Source organism: Cydia strobilella, chromosome 27 (assembly GCF_947568885.1).
Source record: "Cydia strobilella chromosome 27, ilCydStro3.1, whole genome shotgun sequence".
In the NCBI taxonomy this organism is placed as follows: Eukaryota; Metazoa; Arthropoda; class Insecta; order Lepidoptera; family Tortricidae; genus Cydia; species Cydia strobilella.
In genome coordinates, this window is record NC_086067.1 from 4,999,608 (window position 1) to 5,015,666 (window position 16,059).

Sequence of the window (16,059 nt, forward strand, 5' to 3'; positions counted from 1 at the left end):
GTAAAATTTTTAAAACGGGTATGTGATGCGGCTTATGTCCGTGGGCGACGATGACCGCTTCCCATCAGGCGTCTCTTCTGCTCGTTTGCTGTTACATTTTAAAAAAAACATTTCAGAAGATGCATACTATAACTAATTTATTAAGAGTTTAAAAGAAGATAAATATTTTGACAAAACTTAAAGTACACGACTTTAGTGATGATTATGACATACAAGACTTTTAAAATGAACATTATTATAATGCAGACATTATTCAGAATTTAGTTTGTTTTAGTATTGTATGTGATAATGATAAATAACACGATTTTAGGTAACAGCGAGCAAGTAAGTATAACTGTAATAGTAGATTTAATGGAAATGGAGATCTTGAGTCAATGTTTACTTAGTTTACTATACCTTCCTGAGACTCAATATATTATAACTACATAACTCAACAACTTTCGGTATAAAAATAAAGCCATTATTAGCTTGTTCCAGTCGGTTTGGAAACAAAAAGAAATAGAGGCGAGATATTTTTTATGCCTAAATCGAATGTGAATCAATCGATTCCAGAATACACTTTGTTATCTAAGCAACTAAGTTCATTTTCGAGTGAATATTTTTGTTAATAAAATATGTCTCAGGAGGAGATAGTAATAGGTATGGTAATAGGTTGTTGTTATAATAATATCGATGTTTATTATTGATGTTGTATTTAATAACAATTGTATTTGTATTATTATTAACAGGTTTTTTGTTCATACACATCACTTAACGTAACATGTGATTTGTAAAAAGCAACTATAACTGCATAAACAAAACAACAATATTGAAAAACTGTATAATATATACAGCAAAACAAAAAAAAACATCCCATGATTGTCCAATGATAATGATAACACAGATTTTGTACAATAACTAATTAGGTCTCACAACAAAATTAAAATTTTAATATTAATATAAACTTTCATTATTACTAAAAACTATAGATAAGGCAAAAAAGGCGGACTTGATGCCACATGGCACTCTTATGCAGCTGTTTTTTCTCATAAGCGCCTTCCGACATCCGATATCGGAAGGGCGCTTCCGATAATTTCAGCCATGTCGGAGCCCCCCGTCAGCTGTCGGACCGATAATATTTGTTTGTGTGCATATGTACGCATAATGCTTGTCTAGTGTGCGTGACCGCTAAAGACGGCGCCCGGGCGCGCCCCCGCGGCCTGATTACGCGGATGTAGGATCCTACATCCGATATCGGATCGGACAATGTGAAAACGCTCTAAGGCTCGGAGACATAAAACCCTGTTATGAGGGCAGTTAAATTTCGGGGTCGGTGCAAATATGGATAAGTAATTGATGCTCAACCTTTTCCCTTAAGGGTTTCCGTAATAATATGAATTTATGTGACGAAGATAACCAAGTCGTAGAATAATTTTCAAAATTATTTCGTATAAATGTCGTCAGAAACATTTTCTTTATCATATTGATACCTTGCTTTGATGTTTAAAATTTGCGTGAACAAGTGAACTTTTGTGACACACCAGATGTCACGAGTGTCGCGACTGACAAAATTTTTATTGCTACGAGGAAAACAATTTACAACTAAAATTACAAGCAGAAAGAGTTGAAAATAGAGGTTCCGGTTGTTTTGAAATTGTTGAGCATTAGACTTTTCGTGCGTCGCGACATCTATTGTCAAGTAGAAGCACTACTTGACGCTAGATGTCGACTACGAAAATAACCTGCATTTTGGTAAGAAAACTGACGTATGGAGTTAGCACTATCCTTACTTATTTATCTATGATTACTTCCAAAACAATCACAGATAATATCTGTTCTGAATTAAACTTCTGCAACTAATATTTGCTCTTGCCGACCTCTCGATATCACCGGCAAACCTGTGATAACGGGCCACATTATAGGGATTTGATATATATCGATAAAAAAAGATGTCGATCTATATTTTGCATCCATCAGCCGCCCATTAGTCATTATATTGTCAAAATAGTTTTAAAAAACTCTTTCAGGCATATTTTACAAAATAAATAAGGTTTGTCTCGAAATGGTTTATGTATCTAATGGTATTTTTATGACTTGAGGTAAATTTCAATTTTTATGTACTTTTAGCAATAAATGAACATCAAGTAATGTTTAAGAAATAATCAATAACGATGTAAAATGATTATAATAAAACATTTAGTGCCAATGTGAAAACACTGACCTGGTTTAAAAATAAAATCAATTCTTCGTAAAAATATATTTTAGAATTAAATAAAACCAGCCAAGTGCGAGGCGGACTCGCGCACGAAGGGTTCCGTACCATTACGAAAAAAAACAGCAAAAAAATCACGTTTGTTGTATGTGAGCCCCATTTAAATATTTATATTATTCTGTTGTAGTGTTTGTTGTTATAGCGGCAACAGAAATACATCATCTGTGAAAATTTCAACTGTCTAGCTATCACGGTTCATGAGATACAGCCTCGTGACAGACGGACGGACAGACGGACAGCGGAGTCTTAGTAATAGGGTCCCGTTTTTACCCTTTGGGTACGGAACCCTAAAAATAAAGATCTTATCTTAATAAATTAAGATCTTATGTTAGGAATAATCGATTCCATTCATTCATTCATTAAGAAGCAGTATAAAAAGCGGTTTTGTATAAATATATTTATTTTGTAAAATATTTAGATGTTGACAGTAACATCGATACATTTAATTGTCGATAAAATATTTTGCTACATCACTTTAGTATAAGTGCCCCGAGTTATCCCAGGTTTAGATATCAGGTAATTATTGTTAGCAAAAGTCGTTTAGCAAAACATAACAATTTGGGCCCAAGGGAGCGAAGTACTCTAAAGGGGCCCACTGACTATCAGTCCGCCGGACGATATCGGCCTGTCAGTTAGAACAAAAATTTGACAGTTCCGAACAACTGACAGGCCGATATCGTCCGGCGGACTGATAGTCAGTGGGTCCCTTAATATGTAGAGTGGGCGGTACCTATACATTTATCATTTTAAGAGGAAAAGACCGCTTCTCCATACAAACGTTGTTACGCTCTCATTTTAAAACGACTAGCTAGATTGCTCTGAAACTTTGTACTTACAATAGGATCAGATATATCTGTCTGTAATTACTTTTACTGTACATATGGTGCTACTTTTTCGCACTAGTGCGTAAAGAGCACTTTTCGTGCATAAGTCGAAAGTTTAAAGGGCCATATGTACTGTAAAACGTTGTACGATACACGTGCGAATAGGTAATTCGCAACTCGTGTCGATTTAAAACACTCCCTGCGGTCGTATTTTAATTTATCGCTACTCGTTTCGAATTTCCTCTTTTCCGCACTTGTATCGTAAATAACTACCTATATATGTAGCTTCAGATACATAGTTAAAAAAATACAGCGAATTTAAGTTTTGCATACAAAACTCGTTATTGCTCTATTTCCTTTGTTTTATAAACTGGAGCTATATAAACTTACAGGAATAGATATACCTCGTGCAAAGTTTCATTGCAATCCAACACGTAGTTTTAAAATGAGAACGAAACTCCGTTTGTATGGAAAGGTGAAATTCGGTTGAGCTTGCCGGGGACTTAAGTGTCACACGAACCTAGCCACCGTCATACAATCGAAGCTACGCTCTCTTTAAATGTAGTAAAACGGGTCACTCACGTATTTTAAATCGACATGTTTAACTCCGTACCGAGTAGCATGAACGGGAGCACGCGTTGGCGGCAGTGTTAGCCGAAACGTTAATGCAATCTACCATTTACCAGTACAAACCATTCCAGTTCCATAAACTGCCAGTTTCGTCGGCCAATATTAACTAATCAATGTTATAAAATATTAAAATGACATCAGCAGCTGATTGGAGAGCTACGGCTAGCCCGGTCAACGAGGAAGTTTTATAAATTATATATAGTTTATATAATTTATATTATAGTTTTATAAAGCAGACACAACAGTATACTCAAGGTCATAGCAGACAGGGTGGATTATACATGTACCTTCCTGAAATTCTGGATTGAACTGTGTGTAAATAATTAAATAATTTAGTAGTAGTAAGTAACTAACGTAGTCATAAGCCAAACTAACAATTCTATGGATAAAATAATTATCTGAAATAAAGAATTAATAATAATAATAATTAGCTTGTGGCGAGCTGTTGGGGAGTAACGACCCCACGGACCCGAGTGCTCCCGAGAGTCGGTCAGGGTCTCCGTCTCCGGCGTGTCTTCGTCGGTCGGAGTGGACCCCAAGGGGACCCGCAGGACTCTCCGCTCTGGCTTGCCTTCATTGGCTGTCCAGAGAGGAGTCGCTAGAGCTATATGCTCCAGGGGTGGAAGTGAAAGATGCATAAGACGCGAGTTGGCACAGTGGCTGGTAACAGCCACTGGGTAGAAAGCGGCGCACACCTCTCGACACCCCTGAGCCGCTCACACCGGTGTTGCTCCTGGTCGTCTTCACGACGGCAGTTTCAGGGGCCCATCTAGTCAGCGGCGAGTCATCGCCTGCCTCGATAACGTGTACAACATTGTTATGGCAGGTGTCCGGACCTCTCAGCAATAGCCCAATCTTTTGACCAGCCAAGCTTCAACACCATAACCGGCACTCTTTTCCACTGTGTTTATAATAGCCCCTACGCCTGTTGGAACCGATTTACGGGTATCTATTTGTACCCGTGAATGGGTTCTAGCAGGTGTATTACATAACAGCAAACTTCTCCAAAGGGCCTCTACGTGTTGGATCTGTATCCCCACGCACGCCTATCAAATGACCGGGATGTATATACCCGTGAGTTTTTATGAGATACAAATAATAATAAAAATATAATATAAGATCAATACGGGTAAATGTTGGTGCGGCATAAGTGTAACTAGCCGTTATACCAGGGCCTGTTTAAACATTGATTAGTGCGCAAAGTAAGGAAGCTAGGAAGTAGCAAATGTTTGAACTCGCAGTAAACACTAATCAATGTGTAAGCAGACCATAATGCGATGGCCAGTCACAGAGGTAAAATATAGAGGTAGAGTAAAAATTTATTACTTACCCAACAGTGACAATAAACATATGTTGCTGTCTAAAGAAGTAATAAGCGAAATTACACTAATATTGTCTTCGGTTATTCGCGATAGTTACTCATGAAATAAAAGTTTGAAAACGGATTATATCGCGTATATTGCATGTTTGCGCATCGGGCATGTTTGCGCAAGCTCACACGGATGACTACTATGCCATAATACGCAAGAGAATTGGCTCGTTGGTCTGCAGAGTGCGGGCCAGCCAACCCCATCCTGACCACTGTTGCGGGCCGATACGACTCACCTATAATGCGGCATTTTGAATGTATCATAACCGCTATTAGGTGATAGTTGTAAGAATTTTATTGCTCTGTTTTTGTTTTGTCGCTTTCTGTTTTCTGTTCCACTAACACTTAGTTTTTAATATTAATTGTTACTAACCGTTATGGGCCAGTGTTGTCTTAAATAAATAAATTGAATTGAATTGAATATTGAATTTGTAATACATCCCGACGTTTCAAACCCTTTACAGCGTTCGTGGTCAACGGGTGACTGAGGAAAAACTACAAAGTTCAAAAATACCCACATACAAAAAATTATGAACCATCACACTACACTGAAACTAAAACTGTACTGTGAAATTACTCAAAATAATCTAGTATATTTTATTAAATTTATTTAGTTATCAAAAATATACAGTAAAGTCTATTAAACTTTGCATGCAGGAGGGTTAACTATCTTTGCAGCTGAATGTAGTGAAAGTATATTGATATGTAACCCATTAAAAAAAATATTTTCTTCCAGCTTAAGACTACATTTCGGAGGATATTTTAATTAAAAAATCCCCTCGGCTTACAATTTTAAAACATTTCTTATTTAAAATATTTGATACACCTAGAAATTGTCTCATAACTAGGAGCTAGAAGTCTTCATTGACTGGACTACGCACGCCAATCAATTGAGCAAACAGCGGTCCTGTCAATTTGCCTTCATTATAACTTTAAACACTAATTAAATCATGCATTTATACAAGGAATTTCAACAGCTAAGTATAAACAATACATTTAACTTTTTAAGTACTAAGCAATACAAAGCCAAAAACAGGCACTCACGCAGTTATAGAAGCTGCATAATATATGTAATACCAAAGAGGATATAATAGGATAGAGCGGTACTGGTCATAGTAAATTTTATAGCCACAGTAATATCACGTTCATCTATCGACACACGATTAAAAATAAAAATGAAGATGTATAAAAATACCATGAAATGTATTCATATACGGATAAATGAATTATTTTATTTGCATTAATTATTTTTATATAATTTTGACCCTCAGAATAATGACTAAAGCATAGAAGTCGGGCAAAAATGCTTCGCAAATATGTATACCCGTACTTTACTTCCTTACGAGTTAGATAATGTGCCGAAAAGAGATGCATATATGCTTGTTATTTCTCATTTACGTCCGGTGTCATAAGTTTGATAATTTGCTAGGGATGTAACTATGTCGACTTTTTATATCGATAAATTATGCATAAGTTTATGTGCCATGTAAAAGAATAATCACGAAATTGGCAAATTGATAATAGTCTGGCTAATGAAAGTTGAACCTGAAAAAACGCGGCAATTTCAAGAAATCTGTAGCAGGCGGCTCGTTGAAATGAAATGAAATGAAATGCGTGGAATACAAGGATTGCATAACTTTTATACTTTTTATAATTTTCATATTCTAAAAATCATTAAAAATTATAAAAATTATGCGATCCTTGGAATCAAAGAGCCGCCTGATATGATGATTAATGCATGTACCTAATATAGCTTTTATCTCATTTGCAGTTTACCACTCAGAACCGTCTAACTATACCTCTCGTTTTTTTATCATTAGAAAGAAGGCGAGCGATCTTAACGTGTCGTTTTATCGAAAAACACTTTGAAAATAAGTCACAACAAATATAATATACGATCATTTACATACTTTTGCTTTCATAAGTAAAATATTGCTATATTTATAAAAAAACTTGTCAATAAAAAGACACGTGGAAATGGTTTACCGTTTTTTCTAATGCTAAAAGACTAAGTATAGTTTCTAGTCATGTACAGTCAGCTGCAGAGAAAAGGCACCCCCCTGCATACAAAGTTCTGTAAATTAGTATGGACGTGGGGTACCTTTTCTCTGCAGCTGACTGTACCAAATAGGAAATGAAAAAAAAAACGTTCGTGTAATATATTTTTTTTATTTAATAATAGGGAATATTACGCGAAACTCGGCGTAGGTGGCGCCACTATCACAATCTGAGGGTCTATCGCGAAACAAGAAAATCGAACTTTCGTTATCTAACATCTCTGTCACTCTTGCGTATTCGAGCGATAAAGAGGCAGGAGGATAACGAAATTTCGGATTCGAGTTTTGCGGTAGGTCCCCTGAAAACTTGTCAAAAACCTGTTAAAGGTACAGTATGAATAAGTTACTCTACGGTGCACTAAAAAAGCTAGTGCTGCACTCTGGTGGCAGAACATTGCAGTAATATCCCCTATTCCTCGTCCTTTGGAAATCTGAAATAAAAAGTTGAGTTTTGTGACCAACAATATTAATAAAAGGAACATTCATCAATGATCATTAATGTCTTTTTTATTAGGGTTCCGTACCCAAAGGGTAAAAACGGGACCCTATTACTAATACTTCGCTGTCCGTCTGTCTGTCACCAGGCTGTATCTCATGAACCGTGATAGCTAGACAGTTGAAATTTTCACAGATGATGTATTTCTGTTGCCGCTATAACAACAAATACTAAAAAGTACGGTCCCCTTGGTGCGCGCGTCCGACCCGCACTTGACCGGTTTTTAGTATTAAACTATAGTCTGGCAAACAGAATCTGTCAGTAAGTAAGAACAAAGAAAACTATAGGTACAGTCGAAGGCAAAAATATCGATCCAGACAAATGGCTTAAAAATATGTGAACACGATTTTATTGTCTGAGCGTACACATATTTTTGAGACTTTGGGAATGTATATATATTTATGCCCTTGACTGTACTCATCAATTAAAATGAGACAGACCTGGGCCAAACTAAGAAAGCTGTAAATGTCGATAGGTTATTGATCTGAGGTCGATACATCACTATGCCAAAAACATAACCTTTCATACTTAGCAGAAAAGTTCGAAAATATATGCAAAAATCTATATAGACTTGAATGCAAGTAATAATTACATAAACAACATATCGATTTCTATGTTTAGGGTCAGGTCCTATAAATTAATTTCTTCAAAATTGAACAAAACTCACCGATTAAAGGTTATCGGTTCGTGCGTATTTTCTTTTCTTCCTGTATGCGATTTACAGCCCTCGATCACACAAGACATTATCACAAAGGGAACTTCAAACCATTACAAATAAAAACTCAGCACGTTTTCCAACAATCTTTCAGGAATAGCAACAATATAATTAAAATAAACCAAGATGACCGCTGAAACATCCCGAAATATTTCAACTAAAATAATACGACTATGTCAAGTTGTTACGGTTGTCACCTACCTGTGAAATAACGAACATATATTTTATTTGGCTGGATTATATTATAGAACCACATAGGACCATTTGACATTTCCCTCAGTTTATCTTATGACAATACTGAAAAAAACGAAAGAACTTGCGGATTGTTGTCTCACTCACTCATAGACAAAAAGTAATAACGTGTTGTGAATACGATATTTTTTACCAAGCTTCTATTTTTGCCCGGCTTCTTTGCTTTAGTCATTATTCTGAGTTTTGACCCATGTTATTTCACTGACATGCGTTAAAATTGTTAAATAACAAACGAAACCAGGCCAAAGGTAGTGGCGCCATCTGTTCGAAAATCAAATTTCCTTAGACTGTATCCATCTAAATATTACGGAGTTATATCTATATTTAGATTTACATTACACAGTAGCTAACAAGTTATGATACCATATAATCAGACACAGATATTTTTGTGACAAAACAAAGTGATTAGAAATTTAAATATCGACATGACATGATATTAATTTTTAACAAGCAGAAACGTCTGCGATCGATGCTATTAAGCTTAGAATAAATTTAAATGTGGAAAAATTACTGCCTTGGTTGAGACTTGAACTCACGGCCTCTGGATCGATACTCCAGCGCTCTGCCAACTGAGCCACCAAGACCTCATCCATAGTCAGCAAATCTTCCCACTATATGGGTCTAGGGGACCCTAGCGACATCTACCGTAAGAGTGTTACACTTCTTAAACGGCCACCGGAGTTCCAAGTCATATTGGAAATTAAGGTGGTTCGACTAGGTTACCCAAAGCTTAAACCCCGCTAGATGGCGTCACATTCGCAAATTTTCAGGTTTTATTTTTTTGCGGAATAGTGTTGGTATCTGTATACTTAAAAGTATGTTTAGCGCACTCTTTACATAAATATTGAACTATTATAATAAACATTGAATACTTCATTAGTGCAAAAAACACTTTTAAAGTCGACAGAGTGTTTCTGTCATGCTATTTCCTACTATTACTCACACATGCAAACAGTGTTTCCGTGATGCTTGTAGTAGACAATTTCATGCAGTGTAAGTATGCTGCAATGGCGTTGCGGTATGTTCGTGGAAATACGTGCAAGAGGATTCGGGTTCGAGACTGGTACGTCCACGGGTACGTCAGGGGTACTTTTTTTGTCCTTTTTGTGTTATCTTATGTTTCTTATTCCTTTTATTCTTCGAATTCTTGTCCGATTCCGATATAACCGAAATATATTTCAGTGATATCGGAAACGGCTCTAACGATTTCGATGAAATTTGCTGTAAGGGGTTCGATCTAGCTAGGTCTTATCTTTGGGAAAACGAGCGTTTTTGAGTTTTTACTTATGTTTCCTTTTTCTCCCAGATATTCAGTATTATTAATAAATTAGTTTATAACGTTTTATAAAAATATGTGACGTTTTGAACTAAAAGGTACCACCACATTGTCGGTTGTCGATTAGGTTGATTTCATTTTGAAGCTTTATGGAAATATGACAACAATAAGTAGGTACCCGTTTGGTTGAAAACACCACATATATTGAAAACCTGACTTTCACAAATCTCACCTTTTTGGGTTCTTCCAACTCAGAAAGGATGGAGAATACTGACGATTCTTAGTAGCACTAGCCCAAGGAAGTCCAGGTTTGTAAGTGTCAGGTATCAGTTTTTTTTTAAAGCGCTAAATATAGTTCTACAAGTAAAGCAATCCCTTACTGCCCAGCCTCTATAGTATTTTTCAAACTGGAAGGGTACGATGATAGATTTCATCTCCATACAATTTATAACCTAATAATGCCAAATGTTGCAAAATTATATTGAATTGAGATCTATCATCGTACCCTTGCAGTTTGAAACATTTATTTACGATACAAGTGCGGAAAAGAGAAAATTCGAAACGAGTGGCGACAGATTAAAACACGACCGCAGAGAGTGTTTTAAATCGACACGAGTTGCGAATTACCTATTCGCACGTGTATCGTACAACGTTTTACAGTACATATGGCCCTTTAAACTTTCGACATATGCATGAAAAGTACTCTTTACGCACTAGGGCGAGAAAGTTGCACCATATGTACTGTAAAATACTTTTTAGTACATATGGTGCTACATATACGTTACCGCCCTAGTGCGGTAATTAATGCAATACGTGCATATGTCGAAAATGTAAAGGGCCATAATTATGTACTGTAAAACGTTGTACAATACACGTGCGAAAAGGTAATTCGCAACTCGTGTCGATTAAAACACTTCCTTTGGTCGTGTTTCAATTTATCGCCACTCGTTGCCAATTTCCTACTTTTCGCACTTGTATCGTAATGTACTAATAATAAAGTAGTAATTGTAAAATAAAATTAAAACTTTTTTTATATATTTTTTTTTGGATTCAAGTAGGTACAGTGAGTAACAACATTGCATGGCCTTCTACTTATAACTATTATAGAAAACGGGATATTTATCATGTTTATTTATATTATTTATTTCTCGATATTTTGGCCGGTCTTGCAAGACCAGTCGTTGTGGAGATCCCTGGGGAGGCCTATGTCCAGCAGTGGATGTCTTGTTGGTGTAGATGGATTCACACAACAAATGAAATAACATTTTTTCATATTTATTATCCGTAGTTGTCCCTGTACCTGAAAGAAAAATAATATCATGATAGCACAAAATCTCTAATGTTATAGGAAGAAAGATGATGCAACAATATGGATTCTAATAAAGTTATCATTTACTTACCTAGTAATAATTGTGTTTTTCATTCATAGACAAAATTCCATAATTTTCATCCCCAGGAAATGTTTTATTTTACTTTATTGCAGTGAGGATGTCCTGATTTTTTCTGGCTAATGAAGGAAAACATTTTATTTCCAAGAATGCCTCTTCATTTTGCACAATACCTAAAAAAACCTAGAATTAGTGACACATTGACTATTCGGCAACCAAAACAGTAATAATTACATTATATAGGTATTGTTCACTGCTTATATCTACCATTACGGAAGAAGTGAGAATTATTTTCTAAAAAGATCGGCACGAGAAAATTACAATGTACAATGAAGGAATGAAACTGTACCTACCTTACCTTACTTACTAAACTTCACCATCATGAATTCCGCTTCAATTGAGTGAATTTTTCTGGATTTTCGCGGACCAGAACACCGATGATTTTTGTAACTTGATTTAGACGTTGCTATCAGTTTCAATTTATACAAACAAATTGATGTCACAATAAACATGACCCTATGTGTCAGTGTCAACACTGTCAAATAAAAATGCACTAAATATGACGGCACTGCAAATCCTGCCAGGTCGGCCAGGCAACGTCGCCAACGTCATAGAGCGGCAACGCCGCACGCAACGTATTTGTACACGACATTTGTGACACACACATACGTAAAATTGATGAAAAAATTACGTTGATTTATGTATGATTTCTGTATGAAACAAAGTTTTACTATTAATTTAGCGCAAACGAATATTCGAAAGTAGATAAATGAGCAAATATTTGTGTAGTAATAGTGTGTAGTGCCTTAATTAAAGCAGATTGAATTTTGTATGAAAATCGAACCACCTTAACCAGTTACGATGTGCTACCCATTCTTTAAAGTTATAGATATTTTTTACATTGAGAAGATAGCTACCGCGAAATACACGACACGTACGATATCTTCTTTAATTATTTATATATCTCTATTTGTGGTTTTCTAGTCTTTTTGGCACTGTCTTCTGCTTTGTCGGTCCCTCATTACTGTTTTTTTTTTAATGAAATAGGAGGCAAACGAGCAGACGGATCACCTGATGGTAAGCGATTACCGCCGCCCATGGACACCCGCAACACCAGAGGGGTAAGTGCGTTGCCGGCCTTTAAGATGGGAATACGCTCTTTTCTTGAAGGTTTGAAGGTCATATCGGTACGGAAATACCGCAGGCGACAGTTCATTCCACAGTTTAGCTGTGCGAGGCAGGAAGTTGAGTTGTGCAGCTCCTATGATTTTTCTCCAACGATCTCGATCTCCCGTAGCACTCACCGCACTGTACCGCAGTGTAAATGTCATTCGATAGCGTGCCGTAACGTACGCGTTTGCGTTAAGTGTCAGTTTGTATGGGATTTTGAATTTCCAAAACCTTCCATTGTCACTGAAGCGCGTTCTAACCATGAAAGGTCATTGGTTCTAAAGCCCCCCCAGACTATGTGCGTGAATCGCGGCGCGACTTCGCGGAGAGAACATGTCGCGACGTTGACGTATGACTCCACATTCGCAAACATCACGGCGATTTCGCAGTTTGGTTCTCGCCAAGATGGCGGAAAAGCATCAGCTGATCGAGCTTAACTGCTAGTTATCTATGGCATCATACGTGATTTAGCTATTTTTCCATTTTGTTTTGTTGTAGAACCGTAAAATATAGCCGCTTTATACAATATAATTATTATTTATCTTGCCACATATGAGTCAAAATAGTGTGTAATGTGGAGTCTTGCCAGTTCGCGCTTCGCGCCTCCTTTGACGCGGGCTATAAAACCGACAAAAAACGGGGAACTAGGCGCGAAGGCGTGAACAAAGTGCGAAATCGACGCCACACTTACGTTCGCGGCTTCGCGCCGTGATTCGCGCATGAGTGTGGAGGGCCCTTAACCAACGGCGCCCATACTTGGTCACTCACAGAGATTCAGAAGTCCAAACTAAAGGTTTGCCAACGCGCTATGGAGTGCAGCATTCTATATAGCTGTTCAAATCAAGGTGACCCTGGTCCAAACAAGGCAACAGTGCGAGAAATCCTTTTCACGTTTTTTCTCCTAGATTATTAACTGGTTTATTTTTGCTGTAAGGTAACGAATAAATATATTTCAATGGTTCAAAATTATCAAACTTGTTTTAATTTTTTACATGAATTGTGTAAATTATAAGGCAGCCGAAATTAAGTGGTCCAATGATAGCAACCTTCCCCTAACTAAGCAAATAAATAAATAAATTAATTAATTAATTTTATAGGACATTCTTACACAGATTGACTAAGTCCCACGGTAAGCCCAAGGAGGCTTGTGTTATGGGTACTCAGACAACGATATATATAATATATAAATACTTAAATACATAGAAAACACCCATGACTCAGGAACAAATATCTGTGCTGATCACACAAAATAAATGCCCTTACCGGAATTCGAACCCAGGACCATCGGCTTCACAGGCAGGGTCACTACCCACTAGGCCAGACCGGTCGTCAAATTAATCAGTCAGATAACCATAGCTTTTTTAACATTTCCTTTTTTTGGCCGGATTTTATGGCCGTTGTGAAACGTAATTATTCATTTTTAGAAATTTTTACTCTTGCAGCAAGTAAAAATCCTGCCATAAACGTCAAATAGACTAGACAGTAGACACGTGCCAGAAACCGACGTTGAGACAATATACAACAAGCGACATGAATAATGTAGATCGCATTCTGTTTAGAATAGATGCATTGTCAATACTATTGACAAACGAGAAATACAACATGATGTCTAGAAACAGAGATTGCGAGATATTTTGCGAGAATTCACGTCGCAAATTATGTATGCGTAGCTGAATTTTTGTCAAATCTACGCGACTGCGGCAAAAGGAAGGGTTTGGTTTAAAGCTGTCAATATAATATGGAATCGAGCTGGGTGTTTTTGTGAGTGATCAATTTTATGTGTTAATAGAGTATCATTTCGTTCCATTTGGAGTTGAAACTCTTGGTCCATGGGGTCCCAGCGCGCATAAGTTGTTTGACCGAAGAGCTGGCGGCTTTCTCGCACAACGTATCAGCATTGCGATACAGCGGGGAAATGCCGCCAGCATCCTTGGTACAATGCCTCAAGGGCCTATTTTAGATTTAAGCTAGTTATTAATTTCGTTTACGTAGTACCACTGTATATATCTTGTATGTAAATAAATGTTTTAAATCAATGTTAAATGTCAACACACATTTTTTTTAAGTTTGGGAGGTGGGATGAAGTTTTTGAAGAAACGAAAAACTTACTTTAATTGTCTTAAAAAATATTAGAGTCTAAGCAGAAACTTATAAAGGTAGTGATTGAACCAAGTTTCAAAATAATATAACTTCTTGTAAGTATTTAAATTATACATTATTTAAACGTCTAACTATGATGAAATGATTACCTATAAATAACACTTGCACTGCGTGTGCTATTAAAATCTTTGCAGACTCTTTGGTCTAACTCTCATCCCTTAAATATGCCTCCTTTGGACATCCAAAAACGATTAACGATTATTCCAATAACATTTTGAAAGACGGATTTTAATGGTAAATATTTATGTATTTAAATTTTATTGCAAATAATACATACAACAATGTACAAATAACGGAATGAATTCCAAATGGAATTATCTACCAGTCAATCATAGGACCAAACAGAGATACTCTAAAGGGGCCCACTGATTATCAGTCCGCCGGACGATATCAGCCTGTCAGTTAGAACAAAAAGTTGACAGTTCCGAACAACTGACCTACCTAAGTATCTATCTTTTAAGTATTGAAAGAAAGTACGAGTATAAAGAATTGAATTAAAAACAGAATTGCAACGGATTGCTATTAATGATATGTTTTAACACTTCATTTACTTCCCGTTTTCATGCAATAACTGTATGCATTCGTACTGAAAAAAATCTTATACCGAGTTTCCTCTTCATAATTTTTGTATTGTATGAAAAATGAAAAAAAAATGAAGAATTTTTATTTATACTGCACACACAGAAATGGGAATTTACAGATGGTGTATAGGCATGAGGTCGAGGTTGCGCGCATACAGCGGTACTTATATATAGAACAGTATGAACAGGGGTCCCCAAACTAGGCATAGCCTGTATCTTGGGCGACCAGTTAGTGAATTAAAAAGTAGATTGAAAAAAGTATGTCTAAAGGTAAAGATAGGTGCTAAAATAAAATAATAAATAAAATAAATAAATAAATAAATAAAGTTTTATTTCAGGCAAAAAGTACATTCGTACACCCATATCAAGATACAATTTAAAAGTTAAAACGCCAAAAGAAGTAGTACTTAATAATAAAATAAAATAAAATAAGTTAAACAATTTAAATAGCATAAATTACACTATTTTTTGTTCCCGTTTTGGTGCACGGAAAGCCAGTGCCTAAACATATTGCAACTAATGTTGCGATACACCGACATGAGAATGGTGTTTTGCGAGCGGCGCATACCCTCCCAGAAGGAAGCAATGCGCGCGCGTATCACTGCGAAGAAGTCAGGAATTCTGGCTTCCGCGAACATGGTGGAGGCACTGCAGGAACGCTAATGCTAATAACCTTAGCTACTAGGGATTTACGTTGGTCAGTCTGTCAGTCAAGTCTCTTATAAGGCTAAGTGACTATATAGGTATATAGCTATATAGGTATGTGTAAATTAGTTATCTGAAGGAGCCTTTTTTGCGTTAGACATTGTCACGTCAACAAAGCATAGCCCTACCTCACATCAGTTCATTTACAAAAGCTATACAAGTTTCGTAACAGTTCGCACATTTTG

The 16,059-nt window shown here is 36.5% G+C and overlaps 1 protein-coding gene across 4 annotated transcripts in view; it reads left to right on the plus strand.

Annotated features, from left to right (window-relative positions):
- LOC134753523 (synaptotagmin-7) overlaps positions 1–16,059 on the plus strand; it is a 643,705-nt gene that overhangs the window by 591,146 nt on the left and 36,500 nt on the right. The window lies entirely within an intron of this gene.